This window comes from Lolium perenne, chromosome 3, assembly GCF_019359855.2.
Source record: "Lolium perenne isolate Kyuss_39 chromosome 3, Kyuss_2.0, whole genome shotgun sequence".
Taxonomy (NCBI): Eukaryota; Viridiplantae; Streptophyta; class Magnoliopsida; order Poales; family Poaceae; genus Lolium; species Lolium perenne.
Window position 1 is genome coordinate 283540759 of NC_067246.2, and position 17080 is coordinate 283557838.

A 17080-nucleotide genomic window follows, 5' to 3' on the forward strand; every position below is an offset into this window, starting at 1 on the left:
ATATTATGTTGTAATGCCCGATACCAAATTATCATAGTAATCATCTTGTCATGTATCGATCGATATTATGTCAATTGCTCAGCTGTAATTTGTTTACACAACATGCTATTTCTTTATGGAGAGACACCTCTAGTGAACTGTGGACCCCAGTCATATTTCTTTACTCATAAATTCAACTGCAATCTTGTTATGTTTACTTTCTGCAAACATCTCCTTCCATTTGATACGTCTAATCCTTTGTGTTCAACAAACCGTTGAGATTCACAACCTCACTGTAAGTTGGGGCAAAGTATTTGGGTTGTGTTGTGTGCAGGTTCGATGTTGTTGCTGATGCCGGTAGTGCGCCCTGCCACAAGTCAGCTAGGAACACCTTCAGAAGTCACATCTTTCCCTACTGGTCGATTAAACCCTTGGTTTCTTACTGAGAGAAAACTTTCTGCTGTGCTCATTGATACGTCCCAAACGTATCTATAATTTCTTATGTTCCATGCTACTTTTATGATGATACTCACATGTTTTATACACATTATATGTCGTTATTATGCATTTTCCGGCACTAATCTATTGACGAGATGCCGAAGAGCCAGTTACTGTTTTCTGCTGTTTTTGGTTTCAGAAATCCTAGTAAGAAAATATTCTCGGAATTGGACGAAATCAACGCCCAGGGTCCTATTTTCACACGAAGCTTCCAGAAGACCGAAGTGGATAAGAAGTGGGGCCACGAGGTGGCCACACGCTAAGGCGGCGCGGCCTGGGCCTTGGCCGCGCCGGCCTGTTGTGTGGGCCCTCGTGCGGCCCCCTGACCTGCCCTTCCGCCTACTTAAAGCCTCCGTCGCGAAACCCCCAGTACCGAGAGCCACGATACGGAAAACCTTCCAGAGACGCCGCCGCCGCCACTCCCATCTCGGGGGATTCAGGAGATCGCCTCCGGCACCCTGCCGGAGAGGGGAATCATCTCCCGGAGGGCTCTTCATCGCCATGATCGCCTCCGGATCGATGTGTGAGTAGTTCACCCCTGGACTATGGGTCCATAGCAGTAGCTAGATAGTCGTCTTCTCCTCATTGTGCTATCATGTTAGATCTTGTGAGCTGCCTATCATGATCAAGATCATCTATTTGTAATGCTACATGTTGTGTTTGTTGGGATCCGATGAATATTGAATACTATGTCAAGTTGATTATCAATCTATCATATATGTTGTTTATGTTCTTGCATGCTCTCTGTTGCTAGTAGAGGCTCTGGCCAAGTTGATACTTGTAACTCTAAGAGGGAGTATTTATGCTCGATAGTGGGTTCATGCCTCCATTGAATTTGGGACAGTGACAGAAAGTTCTAAGGTTGTGGATGTGTTGTTGCCACTATGGATAAAACATCGATGCTTTGTCTAAGGATATTTGTGTTGATTACATTACGCACCATACTTAATGCAATTGTCTATTGTTTACAACTTAATACCGGAAGGGGTTCGGATGATAACCTGAAAGTGGACTTTTTAGGCATAGATGCATGCTGGATGGCGGTCTATGTACTTTGTCGTAATGCCCTGATTAAATCTCATAGTACTCATCATGATATATGTATGTGCATTGTTATGCCTTCTTTATTTGTCAATTGCCCAACTGTAATTTGTTCACCCAACATGCTATTTATCTTATGGGAGAGACACCGCTAGTGAACTGTGGACCCCGGTCTATTCTTTACATCTGAAATACAATCATCGCAATACTTGTTCTTTACTGTTCTTTGCAAACAATCATCTTCCACACAATACGGTTAATCCTTTGTTCACAGCAAGCCGGTGAGATTGACAACCTCACTGTTACGTTGGGGCAAAGTACTTTGGTTGTGTTGTGCAGGTTCCATGTTGGCGCCGGAATCCCTGGTGTTGCACCGCACTATACTTCGCCGCCATCAACCTTCAACGTGCTTCTTGGCTCCTCCTGGTTCGATAAACCTTGGTTTCTTTCTGAGGGAAAACTTGCTACTGTCTGCATCACACCTTCCTCTTGGGGTTCCCAACGGACGTGTGTTAATTGCACGCATCACTCATCATACATTCCTCTTGGGGTTCCGCAACATTGTAAAGTCTACGTTACGACGAGCACCATCAGTCCTCCATTAAGAAGCTCAAGTCATGGGATCTACCCATGACATGAGCCAAGTTTGAGGAAACGAATCCTCTAATGAAGAAGATCCAGACCTTCTAGACGACTGATGGAAAGGAGTTATCGAGCGTACATCTCATAACTCATTTCCTTCGGATCCGCGTCTAGCCCCTGCAAGCTAGCGCTACACAGATGTGGAAGTACTCGAGTCCGACAGATGCAACTCGAATCTGCAAGGAAAATCTTGCTGACAAAGAGCTGAAGAAACTAGCTTGTCGGCTAACCAAACTCACGACAACCGATGATGTCCCTATCGTCTGTTGTGTCGACCCCTTTGACAAGGACCACCCGATGCCCCCGGTAACTTTTTCCTTCTTGCCTTCTGTTTTGAATTTGTGCATTGCTATCTACTGCCTTTTATCCCCCAACTGATCCTCCGCGTTGACTATAAAGAATCATGTGTTTCTTTCTTCACTTCCCCCTCTTCCCGAAAGTGGTGAGCTGCCTGAAAGCAACACCCCTACTGAAAGTGAAGCAGCCGATACGGGAGCCACCCGAGAAACCGGAGGAGGCGATGAACATGCCGATTCTACGGTCTCCCACACCGGCACTTTTGTCCTGTATGCGTCTTCGCACGGGGAGAAGATACCGTGATCGCACATGGGCTCATATTTAGTGTCGAACATGAGACAAGGGAGACAAAAGGGAAAATTTGAGTCTTTTCAATAAACGGTATGTATCGCTCATTACATGACATCTTCTCGCTATGAACCTCGTGGGACCTCACGTGCAAAGAGTTGAAAACCTGCAGTACAATAAGTTAGAGCATGATTGGGCCATGTCAATGCCACAAAAAAAAGATCATTAAGTGCCTTTCCCTTCTATGTATAATATTAACTAAAAAAATAAAACATACAACTAACAATACAAGCCTAAGTGATTCACACACAAGGATGAAGTGTTTGTGGATTTAAGCCGAAAACAAACAAAATTTACATCATTCAAGAGAGTTTGCAGAATGAAACTAGGAGGTTGAGCAACCCAATTACAACCGATAGAAGAACTGAGACACTTCCTAGCTATTTCATGCGCTGCTTTATTTGCATCTCTCCTACAATGCATGAATTCAACCTTCCCAAATTCTCCAGCTTGCACCAGAATGTCCACATAAATTGCCAATGCATCACTTAGATTCGGTCTGCTCAGAGCATAGATTGATCACTTCAAGAGAGTCTGATTCAACCTCAATCTCATTGTATCCTATGCGGTTTGCAAATGAGAGCCTATGCAACATTGCCACGGCTTCCACCATGTTAGCCGATGCTACATGCAATATAAACATCGACGCCGCTGCGATGACCCCGTGCTATTCTCAGAATTTCTCCCGAGGCACCTATACCATTTTTCAAACTGAAAGCCGCATCAACATTCAACTTAATTGCTGATGATCTTGGTCTTCCCCGGGCAATCTTCAGAGAAAAAAGGGTTGGCTTAGTTTTTACAAAGTTTGCAACTATCCCTTTTATAGAATTAATGTATTGTGATATCAGAGGCACTTGTTCACCATGTGATAGTTTCCTACGGATGGACCAAATGTACCATGCGGCCACCGCTACAATATCATTGTTCATGATCGATTCATAGCCTGGAAGAGATCTTGCCGACGTTTGAACATTGCCGCCAGAACCTATGATCCCAATCTTTCATCAGTAACAAGATTTCCCAGGCCCAGACCTCTCCAAATGGTCGTTGCAGCTGTGCAATTGAATATACTAAATGTTGGACCAAAGGCTGGGTCTCCTTTTACTTGGCAGAGCATAGTGACATGGATTCAAACTTTAAAAGAGGTTATATTTGGAGTTGGAAATGGCGATTTGATTCAAATTTGGAAGGATCCTTGGATCCCACTAAGCCCTGACTGACACATTGTTACACCACGCAATGGCTGCATTTTATCCAGGGCGTCGAACCTGGTGGATCCTGGGATACAGATTTAGTACATTCGATTTTTTACCCGATTGATGTACAAAGAATTCTTAAAATTCCCTTGAATCATAATGGCTTTGAAGACTTCATCTGTTGGCACTTCACAAAGATATGAGTTTTCTCGGGAAGATCGGCATACCACGTCGAGTGGAAACATCGGTTCAATGGAGTAACATGCCGTTATTTAATTTGAGGCACGGCATTAAACAATCTAACATGGAAAATCCCGTGGAGTTTTGATGTACTTACTAAAGTAAAGATTTATATCCGGAGAGTGTTGCATGGTGTTTTACATCTAAAGGCTATACTAGTAAACAAACATATTGGTACAAGTGACTTATGCCCGGTGTGTGCAGTGTAGATAGAGAGGATGTTCTATACGAATAGTTTTTTTTTTACTACATGCATGCTTCATTACCGTAACATCAAGGTGGTTTGCAAATCGCAGATATCGGATTTCTGCATGATTTATATAGGAATAGGTTTTTTTTGAAATTTAGGCAACTTTATTACTGAATGAGAATACGGTCATCAACTATTACAGGAACTAAGAAATCTGGGGGATCCGAAAACCAGAAACCCCTAAAACCCTGCGAAGAACCGTAGCGAGCAAGCTCATGAGTGGCAACATTAGCTTCTCGCGGAACATGTTGAAACGTTGTCATGCCAAGCATCATTAGTAAATGCCGGCAATCATCAATTACCACCCCAAAGGACCCTCTGAACTCTGACGGATCGAGAACACCTTGAACTACCTCAAGAGAGTCTGACTCCGCCACTAGGGAATTGGCACAAATTGTTCAACCAACTGAAGACCCGGGAGCAGCGTTGATGCCTCCATTGATGTTGCATCAATCGCTGAACCAGTGAAATTACAGCTAGCTGCAACAAAGTTTCCTCCAGAGTCCCTAATTATCGCCCCTGTAGCACCTCTTTCTGAGTCCGAATCAAAAGCGGCATCCACATTCAGTTTATACACACCCTTAGCCGGCCTCGTCCATCCATTCCTGCGGATAGCATTACCAGCTCCTCTAAGCTTCACACTATTGGCCAAAATACCCTGAATATTGATGATTGTTCTCTCCGGGCTCGGTACAGGCTCTTTATTTTTAATCTGCCTTCTTGACCACCACAGATACCAACACGAGATCATCACTAACTCAGCTCGGTGCTCCATATCACACGCTATACTGATACGTCTCAAACGTATCTATAATTTCTTATGTTCCATGCTACTTTTATGATGATACTCACATGTTTTATACACATTATATGTCATTATTATGCATTTTCTGGCACTAACCTATTGACGAGATGCCGAAGAGCCAGTTGTTGTTTTCTGCTGTTTTTGGTTTCAGAAATCCTACAAAGGAAATATTCTCGGAATTGGACGAAATCAACGCCCAAGGTCTTATTTTTCAACGAAGCTTCCAGAAGACCGAAAGGATAACGAAGTGGGGCGACGAGGCGCCGCCACACTAGGGCCGCGCGGCCTAGGGGGGGCCCCGCGCCGCCCTAGCGTGTGGGGCCCTCGTGTCGCCCCTAAACCTACCCTTCCGCCTACTTAAAGCCTTCGCGCGAAACCCCCAGTACCGAGAGCCACGATACGGAAAACCTTCCAGAGACGCAGCCGCCGCCAATCCCATCTCGGGGGATTCCGGAGATCGCCTCCGGCACCCTGCCGGAGAGGGGAATCATCTCCCGGAGGGCTCTTCATCGCCATGATCGCCTCCGGATCGATGTGTGAGTAGTTCACCCCTGGACTATGGGTCCATAGCAGTAGCTAGATGGTTGTCTTCTCCTCATTGTGCTATCATGTTAGATCTTGTGAGCTGCCTATCATGATCAAGATCATCTATTTGTAATGCTACATGTTGTGTTTGTTGGGATCCGATGAATATTGAATACTATGTCAAGTTGATTATCAATCTATCATATATGTTGTTTATGTTCTTGCATGCTCTCCGTTGCTAGTAGAGGCGCTGGCCAAGTTGATACTTGTAACTCCAAGAGGGAGTATTTATGCTCGATAGTGGGTTCATGCCTCCATTGAATGCAGGGACGGTGTGAGAAAGTTCTAAGGTTGTGGATGTGCTGTTGCCACTAGGGATAAAACATCGATGCTTTGTCTAAGGATATTTGTGTTGATTACATTACGCACCATACTTAATGCAATTGTCTGTTGTTTACAACTTAATACCGGAAGGGGTTCGGATGATAACCTGAAAGTGGACTTTTAGGCATAGATGCATGCTGGATAGCGGTCTATGTACTTTGTCGTAATGCCCTGATTAAATCTCATAGTACTCATCATGATATATGTATGTGCATTGTTGCCTTCTTTATTTGTCAATTGTCCAACTGTAATTCGTTCACCCAACATGCTATTTATCTTATGGGAGAGACACCACTAGTGAACTGTGGACCCCGGTCCATTCTTTACATCTGAAATACAATCTACTGCAATTGTTCTTTACTGTTCTTTGCAAACAAACATCATCTTCCACACTATACGGTTAATCCTTTGTTTTCAGCAAGCCGGTGAGATTGACAACCTCACTGTTACGTTGGGGCAAAGTACTTTGATTGTGTTGTGCAGGTTCCACGTTGGCGCCGGAATCCCTGGTGTTGCGCCGCACTACACTCCGTCACCAACAACCTTCACGTGTTCCTTGACTCCTACTGGTTCGATAACCTTGGTTTCTTACTGAGGAAAAACTTGCTACTGTACGCATCACACCTTCCTCTTGGGGTTCCCAACGGACGGGTGTTAACTGCACGCATCAGTCCTTCACACTCAAATCCCACTCAAGCAACAAATGCTAGGATGAGATTAGAGAGGAACAACAATTGGGAAAGTCAACAAAAGACTTCAAGATCTAGATCCAATGGGTTCCCCTCACTTAGAGGAGAAATTGATTGGTGGTGATTGTAGATCTAGATCTCCTCTCTCAAATCATCAAGAATGGGCAAGAATCATGGGAGGAATCAAGAGGGGAAGCAAGTTCTTCAAATAGCAACAATGGAGGTGTAGGGATTCGTTGCATAGAAAACAAAAAATTTCCTACCGCGAGAACGTAATCCAAGCCAAGATGCAATCTAGAAGACGGGAGCAACGAGGAGATGATCAAGACTCACCCTTGAAGATTTCCAAAGCCTACAAGAGTAGGCTCTTGTTGCTGCGGTAGACGATCACTTGCCGCTTGCAAAAGCGCGTAGAAGATCTTGATCACGGTGCCACAATCGGGCAGCACCTCCATACTCGGTCACACGTTCGGTGTTGATGAAGACGACGTCCTTCTCCCCGTTCCAGCGGGCAGCGGAAGTAGTAGCTTGATGGCGTGTAACTCACACGTTCGTTGGGAACCCCAAGAGGAAGGTATGATGCGCACAGCAGCAAGTTTTCCCTCAGAAAGAAACCAAGGTTTATCGAACCAGGAGGAGCCAAGAAGCACGTTGAAGGTTGATGGCGGCGGGATGTAGTGCGGCGCAACACCAGAGATTCCGGCGCCAATGTGGAACCTGCACAACACAACCAAAGTACTTTGCCCCAACGAAACAGTGAGGTTGTCAATCTCACCGGCTTGCTGTAACAAAGGATTAACCGTATTGTGTGGAAGATGTTTGTTTGCAGAAAACAGTAAAACAAGTATTGCAGTAGATTGTATGCGATGTAAAGAATAGGACCGGGGTCCACAGTTCACTAGAGGTGTCTCTCCCATAAGATAAAAGCATGTTGGGTGAACAAATTACAGTCGGGCAATTGACAAATAGAGAGGGCATAACAATGCACATACATGTCATGATAAATATAGTGAGATTTAATTGGGCATTACGACAAAGTACATAGACCGCTATCCAACATGCATCTATGCCTAAAAAGTCCACCTTCAGGTTATCATCCGAACCCCTTCCAGTATTAAGTTGCAAACAACAGACAATTGCATTAAGTATGGTGCGTAATGTAATCAATAACTACATCCTTAGACATAGCATCAATGTTTTATCCCTAGTGGCAACAGCACATCCACAACCTTAGAACTTTCTGTCACTGTCCCAGATTCAATGGAGGCATGAACCCACTATCGAGCATAAATACTCCCTCTTGGAGTTAAGAGCAAAAACTTGGCCAGAGCCTCTACTAATAACGGAGAGCATGCAAGATCATAAACAACACATAGGTAATAACTTGATAATTAACATAACATAGTATTCTCTATCCATCGGATCCCGACAAACACAACATATAGTATTACAGATAGATGATCTTGATCATGTTAGGCAGCTCACAAGATCCAACAATGAAGCACAATGAGGAGAAGACACCCATCTAGCTACTGCTATGGACCCATAGTCCAGGGGTGAACTACTCACTCATCACTCCGGAGGCGACCATGGCGGTGAAGAGTCCTCCGGGAGATGAATCCCCTCTCCGGTAGAGTGCCGGAGGAGATCTCCAGAATCCCCCAAGATGGGATTGGCGGCGGCGGCGTCTCAGTAAGGTTTTCCGTATCGTGGCTCTCGGTACTGGGGGTTTCGCGACGAAGGCTATTTGTAGGCGGAAGGGCAGGTCAGGGGGCCACACGAGGGGCCCACACTATAGGTCGGCGCGGCCATGGCTTGGGCCGCGCCGCCCTATAGTCTGGCCACCTCGTGGCCCCACTTCGTCTCCTCTTCGGTCTTCTGGAAGCTTCGTGCCAAAATAGGACCCTGGGCGTTGATTTCGTCCAATTCCGAGAATATTTCGTTACTAGGATTTCTGAAACCAAAAACAGCAGAAAACAAAGAATCGGCACTTCGGCATCTTGTTAATAGGTTAGTTCCAGAAAATGCACGAATATGACATAAAGTGTGCATAAAACATGTAGATATCATCAATAATGTGGCATGGAACACAAGAAATTATCGATACGTCGGAGATGTATCATAGCTCCTCCTTGACTCCGGCAGCACGACGGCGTGGTGGCGGTGGCGATGGAGAACTCCGGTGGAGCTTCGCTAAGCGTGCGGGAGAGGTGGAGGAGAGAGGGGGCGGCTAGGGTTTTGGAGAGGGGGTGGCCCGCCTCAAGGGGTGCGGCCAGCTTGTGGCTTTGTGTTTGCCGGCCCCCTCCCCTATGCCCCTCATTATATAGGTGGAACCCCAAGTGTTGGACTACAAGTCTTCGAATAAGACCCCAACCCAAAACCTTCCATGTAGTAGGGAAACCTACCCAAGGTGGGACTCCCACCCAAGTGGGATTCCCACCCTTCCATGAAGGGGGGTGGCCGGCCCCCTTGGTGGAGTCCACCTTGGACTCCCCCCTCTAGGGTTGGCCGGCCATGGGGAGGTGGAGTCCCTCCGGGACTCTTCCTTCCTTAGTGATTTCTTCCGGACTTTTCTAGAACCTTCTAGAACCTTCCATAAATGCACCGGATCATTTCCAAACTTGGAATATGACTTCCTATATATGAATCTTATTCTCCAGACCATTCCGGAACTCCTCGTGATGTCCGGGATCCCATCCGAGACTTTGAACAATACTTCGAACTCCATTCCATATTCAAGTTCTACTATTACAACATCAAACCTTAAGTGTGTCACCCTACGGTTCGCGAACTATGTAGACATGGTTGAGATCTCTCTCCGACCAATAACCAATAGCGGGATCTGGAGATCCATAATGGCTCCCACATATTCAACGATGACTTAGTGATCGAATGAACCATTCACATACGATACCAATTCCCTTTGTCACGCGATATTTTACTTGTCCGAGGTTTGATCATCGGTATCACTCTATACCTTGTTCAACCTCGTCTCCTGACAAGTACTCTTTACTCGTACCGTGGTATGTGGTCTCTTATGAACTTATTCATATGCTTGCAAGACATTAGACGACATTCCACCGAGAGGGCCCAGAGTATATCTATCCGTCATCGGGATGGACAAATCCCACTGTTGATCCATATGCCTCAACTCATACTTTCCGGATACTTAATCCCACCTTTATAACCACCCATTTACGCAGTGGCGTTTGATGTAATCAAAGTACCTTTCCAGTATAAGTGATTTATATGATCTCATGGTCATAAGGACTAGGTAACTATGTATCGAAAGCTTATAGCAAATAACTTAATGACGTGATCTTATGCTACGCTTAATTGGATGTGTCCATTACATCATTCACATAATGACATAACCTTGTTATTAATAACATCCAATGTTCATGATCATGAAACTATGATCATCTATTAATCAACAAGCTAGTTATACAAGAGGCTTACTAGGGACTCCTTGTTGTTCACATAACACACATGTATCAATGTTTCGGTTAATACAATTATAGCATGGTATGTAAACATTATCATAAACACAAAGATATATTATAATAACCATTTTATCATTGCCTCTTGGGCATATCTCCAACAGTCTCCCACTTGCACTAGAGTCAATAATCTAGATTACATTGTAATGTACCTAACACCCATGGCATTCTGGTGTTGGTCATACTTTGCCCTAGGGAGAGCTTTAGTCAACGGTTCTGACACACTCAGAAACGTATGTATTTTGCAATTCATTTGCGTCTTCACGCATCACTCATTTTCCAAATGAGTCGGCATTAAATATGTTTGGTCTTCTGGTGGAACCTTAATTCCGCGGTCTGAAATATGTCACTAATATTGTCATACACAATATAGCTTCAAATTTCTGACACTATCGGAACTACACCAAGTTCTCAAAGAACCTCTTGACTTAACATCCTCAGTTATTGTCAAAACAATGACATATTCTGCCTTCGTTTGTAGAATCCGTCACAACATATAGAACTCATCTAAATCTAGCATAGACAAATTCTAGCTCATTGTGCTACCTTTTAAACAACACTTAGCCTAATTTGAGATTGAAATTTTATTTTTATATGTGACCAAACTAATATCGGTGCAACACCTTACAACGATTTGTTTGTCATTACTCATACAAAACTATATATCCTTGGTTCTTCTAAAGAACTCAGGGATATTCTTACTGTTTATCCAATGATCATCACACGAATCATTCTGGTATATGCTTGATACGTCTCCGACGTATCGATAATTTCTTATGTTCCATGCCACATTATTGATGATATCTACATGTTTTATACACATTATATGTCATTATTATGCGTTTTCCGGAACTAACCTATTGACGAGATGCCGAAAGGCCAGTTCTGTTTTCTGCTGTTTTTGTTTCCATAAATACTTTTAAGGAAATATTCTCGTAATCGTACGAAATCAATGCCCAGCATCCTATTTTTGGACGAAGCTTCCAGAACACCCGAGAGCCGCCAGAGGAGGGCCCTGTGGGCCCCAGACGACAGGGTGGCGCGGCCCAGGCCTTGGCCGCGCCCCCTAGTGTGTCGTCGCCTCGTCGACCCTCCGACTCCGCCTCTTCGCCTATATAAAGGTCCCTGACCTAAAACCTCGATACGAAAAAGCCACGGTACGAGAAACCTTCCAGAGCCGCCGCCATCGCGAAGCCAAGATCTGGGGGACAGGAGTCTCTGTTCCGGCACGCCGCCGGGACGGGGAAGTGCCCCCGGAAGGCTCCTCCATCGACACCACCACCATCTCCATCAACGCTGCTGTCTCCCATGAGGAGGGAGTAGTTCTCCATCGAGGCTCGGGGCTGTACCGGTAGCTATGTGGTTCATCTCTCTCCTATGTACTTCAATACAATAATCTCATGAGCTGCCTTACATGATTGAGATTCATATGATGATGCTTGTAATCTAGATGTCGTTATGCTAGTCAAATGAATTTTACTTATGTGATCTCTGGAGACTCCTTGTCCCACGTGTGTAAAGGTGACAGTGTGTGCACCGTGTGGGTCTCTTAGGCTATATTTCACAGAATACTTATTCACTGTTATGAATGGCATAGTGAAGTGCTTATTTATATCTCTTTATGATTGCAATGTGTTTTGTATCACAATTTATCTATGTGCTACTCTAGTGATGTTATTAAAGTAGTTTTATTCCTCCTGCACGGTGTAATGGTGACAGTGTGTGCATCCGTGTTAGTACTTGGCATAGGCTATGATTATGATCTCTTGTAGATTATGAAGTTAACTATTGCTATGATAGTATTGATGTGATCTATTCCTCCTACATAGTGTGAAGGTGACAGTGTGCATGCTATGTTAGTACTTGGTTTAGTCGTGTTGATCTTTCATGCACTCTAAGGTTATTTAAATATGAACATTGAATTGTGGAGCTTGTTAACTCCGGCATTGAGGGTTCGTGTAATCCTACGCAATGGTGTTCATCATCCAACAAGAGTGTAGAGTATGCATTTATCTATTCTGTTATGTGATCAATGTTGAGAGTGTCCACTAGTGAAAGTATGATCCCTAGGCCTTGTTCCTAAATACTGCTATCGCTGCTTGTTTCTTGTTTCTTGCGTTACTACTGCTGCGTTACTACTGCTTGTTTATTGTCCTGGGCAAAGCACTTTTCTGGTGCCGTTGCTACTGCTTATTTACACCACCTGTATTTCACTATCTCTTCGCCGAACTAGTGCACCTATTAGGTGTGTTGGGGACACAAGAGACTTCTTGCTTTGTGGTTGCAGGGTTGCATGAGAGGGATATCTTTGACCTCTTCCTCCCTGAGTTCGATAAACCTTGGGTGATCCACTTAAGGGAAAACTTGCTGCTGTTCTACAAACCTCTGCTCTTGGAGGCCCAACACTGTCTACAGGAAAAGGAGGGGGCGTAGACATCAAGCTACTTTTCTGGCGCCGTTGCCGGGGAGGAAAGGTAAAAGGCACTCATACTTCGGTTCCAGGTAACAGTACTTTTCTGGCGCCATTGTGTTTGTGCTCGAAGCTATTTCCTTTAGATCCTGCAATTGCATCTTTTTGTTTCTTGTTTACACTAGTAAGGCATAATGGAAAACAACAAAAATATGAGAGATCTTTATGAACTTTATCTTGAATTAGGACATGATGTGTTTGAAGAGAGAATTAAAAAACCCATGGAACTTTATATGCATGCTAATGGGAATGTTATTAATATGAATGCTTTGAACACTATTGTTGCTAATGCTATGGAAAATTCTAAGCTTGGGGAAGCTGGTTTTGATGAGCATGATCTTTTTAGTCCCCCAAGCATTGAGGAGAAAATTTACTTTGATGATACTTTGCCTCCTATATTTGATGATGATAATAATAATGATAGCTACTTTGTTGAATTTGCTCCCATTACAACTAATAAAATTAATTATGCTTATGTGGAGAGTAATAATTTTATGCATGAGACTCATGATAAGAATGCTTTATGTGATAGTTATATTGTTGAGTTTGCTCATGATGCTACTGAAAGTTATTATGAGAGAGGAAAATATGGTTGTAGAAATTTTCATGTTACTAAAATGCCTCTCTATATGCTGAAATTTTTGAAGTTACACTTGTTTTACCTTTTTATGCTTGTTGCATTATGCCTACACAACTTGTTTATTTACAAGATTCCTTTTCATAGGAAGCATGTTAGACTTAAGTGTGTTTTGAATTTGCCGCTTGATGCTCTCTTTCGCTTCAACTACTATTTCTTGAGAGTACATCATTGAAATTACTGAGCCCACCTTAATGGCTATAAAGAAAGCACTTCTTGGGAGATAACCCATGTGTTTATTTTACTACAGCAATTTTGTTTTATATTTGAGTCTTGGAAGTTGTTACTACTGTAGCAACCTCTCCTTATCTTATTTTATTGCATTGTTGTGCCAAGTAAAGTCTTTGATAGTAAGGTTCATACTAGATTTGGATTACTGCGCAGAAACAGATTTCTTGCTGTCACGAATCTGGGCCTAATTCTCTGTAGGTAACTCAGAAAATTATGCCAATTTACGTGCGTGATCCTCAGATATGTACGCAACTTTCATTAAATTTGAGCATTTTCATCTGAGCAAGTCTGGTGCCACTTTAAAATTCGTCTTTACGGACTGTTCTGTTTTGACAGATTCTGCCTTTTATTTCGCATTGCATCTTTTGCCGTGTTGGATGGATTTCTTTGTTCCATTAACTTCCAGTAGATTTGGGCAATGTCCAGAAGTGTTAAGAATGATTGTGTCACCTCTGAATATGTGAATTTTTAATTATGCACTAACCCTCTAGTGAGTTTGCTTAAAGTTTGGTGTGGAGGAAGTTTTCAAGGGTCAAGAGAGGAGGATGATATACTATGATCAAGAAGAGTGAAGAGTCTAAGCTTGGGGATGCCCCCGTGGTTCATCCCTACATTTTTCAAGAAGACTCAAGCATCTAAGCTTGGGGATGCCCAAGGCATCCCCTTCTTCATCGACAAATTATCAGGTTCCTTCTCTTGAAACTATATTTTTATTCGGTCACATCTTATGTACTTTACTTGGAGCGTCTGTGTGCTTTTGTTTTTGTTTTTATTTGAATAAATGCTTGTGTGGGAGAGAGACACGCTCCGCTGGTTCGTATGAACACATGTGTTCTTAGCTTTTAATTTTCATGGCGAAGGTTGAAACTGCTTCGTTAATTGTTGTATGGTTGGAATCGGAAAATGCTACATGTAGTAATTGGTAAAAAGGTCTTGGATAATGTGATACTTGGCAATATTTGTGCTCATGTTTAAGCTCTTGCATCATATACTTTGCACCCATTAGTGAAGAATACATAGAGCTTGCTAAAATTTGGTTTGCATAATTGGTCTCTCTAAGGTCTAGATAATTTCTAGTAAGGTGTTTGAACAACAAGGAAGACGATGTATAGTCTTATAATGCTTGTAATGTGTCTTTTATGTAAGTTTTGATGTACTAGTTCATGCTTGTGTTTGCTTCAAACAACCTTGCTAGCCTAAGCCTTGCATCGAGAGGGAATACTTCTCATGCATCCAAAATCCTTGAGCCAACCACTATGTCATTTGTGTCCACCATACCTACCTACTACATGGTATTTCTCCGCCATTCCAAAGTAAATTGCTTGAGTGCTACCTTTAAATTTCCATCATTCGCCTTTGCAATATATAGCTCATGGGACAAAATAGCCTTAAAAACTATTGTGGTATTGAATATGTACTTATGCACTTTATCTCTTATTAAGTTGCTTGTTGTGCGATAACCATGTTTTCTGGGGAGAAAATAGCTTGCTGTCCACAACTGGCGCGTAGTTGACGTGGGAGGTTTAATGGCGGTTGACGGGCTTGGTGGAGTGTCTTGATTCGTCCCCGGCAACGGCGCCAGAAAATAGCTTGATGTCTATGCCCCCCTCCTTTTCCTGTAGACAGTGTTGGGCCTCCAAGAGCAGAGGTTTGTAGAACAGCAGCAAGTTTTCCCTTAAGTGGATCACCCAAGGTTTATCGAACTCAGGGAGGAAGAGGTCAAAGATATCCCTCTCATGCAACCCTGCAACCACAAAGCAAGAAGTCTCTTGTGTCCCCAACACACCTAATAGGTGCACTAGTTCGGCGAAGAGATAGTGAAATACAGGTGGTATGAATAAGTAGCAACGGCACCAGAAAAGTGCTTTGCCCAGGACAGTAAACAAGCAGTAGTAACACAGCAGTAGTAACGCAGTAAAATAGTAAACAAGCAGCGATAGCAGTATTTAGGAACAAGGCCTAGGGATCATACTTTCACTAGTGGACACTCTCAACTTTGATCACATAACAGAATAGATAAATGCATACTCTACACTCTCATGTTGGATGATGAACACCATTGCGTAGGATTACACGAACCCTCAATGCCGGAGTTAACAAGCTCCACAATTTAATGTTCATATTTAAATAACCTTAGAGTGCATGAAAGATCAACACGACTAAACCAAGTACTAACATAGCATGCACACTGTCACCTTCACACCATGTAGGAGGCATAGATCACATCAATACCATCATAGCAATAGTTAACTTCATAATCTACAAGAGATCATAATCATAGCCTACGCCAAGTACTAACACGGATGCACACACTGTCACCATTACACCGTGCAGGAGGAGTAAAAGTACTTTAATAACATCACTAGAGTAACACATAGTTGAATTGTGATACAAAACACATTGCAATCATAAAGAGATATAAATAAGCACTTCACTATGCCATTCATAACAGTGAATAAGTATTCTGTGAAATATAGCCTAAGAGACCCACACGGTGCACACACTGTCACCTTTACACATGTGGGACAAGGAGTCTCCGGAGATCACATAAGTAAAATTCACTTGACTAGCATAATGACATCTAGATTACAAGCATCATCATATGAATCTCAATCATGTAAGGCAGCTCATGAGATTATTGTATTGAAGTACATAGGAGAGAGATGAACCACATAGCTACCGGTACAGCCCCGAGCCTCGATGGAGAACTACTCCCTCCTCATGGGAGACAGCAGCGTTGATGGAGATGGCGGTGGTGTCGATGGAGAAGCCTTCCGGGGGCACTTCCCCGTCCCGGCGGCGTGCCGGAACAGAGAGTCCTGTCCCCCAGATCTTGGCTTCGCGATGGCGGCGGCTCTGGAAGGTTTCTCGTACCGTGGCTTTTCCGTCTCGAGGTTTTAGGTCCAGGGGCTTTATATAGGCGAAGAGGCGGCGTCAGAAGGTCAACGAGGTGATGACACTATAGGGGGGCGCAGGCCCCCCCTAGGCCGCGCCGGCCTATGGTTTGGTGGGCTTGTGCCCCCTCTCTGGCGGTTCTCGTGTGTTCTGGATGCTTCCGGGCAAAATAGGAACCTGGGCGTTGATTTCGTCCAATTCCGAGAATATTTCTTTACTAGGATTTCTGAAACCAAAAATAGCAGAAAACAGCAACTGGCCCTTCGGCATCTTGTTAATAGGTTAGTTCCAGAAAGTGCATAATAATGACATAAAGTATGCATAAAACATGTAGATATCATCAATAATGTGGCATGGAACATAAGAAATTATCGATACGTCGGAGACGTATCAGCATCCCCAAGCTTAGTTTTTGCTCGTCCCGAGCAGGTAAACGATAACAAAGATAAT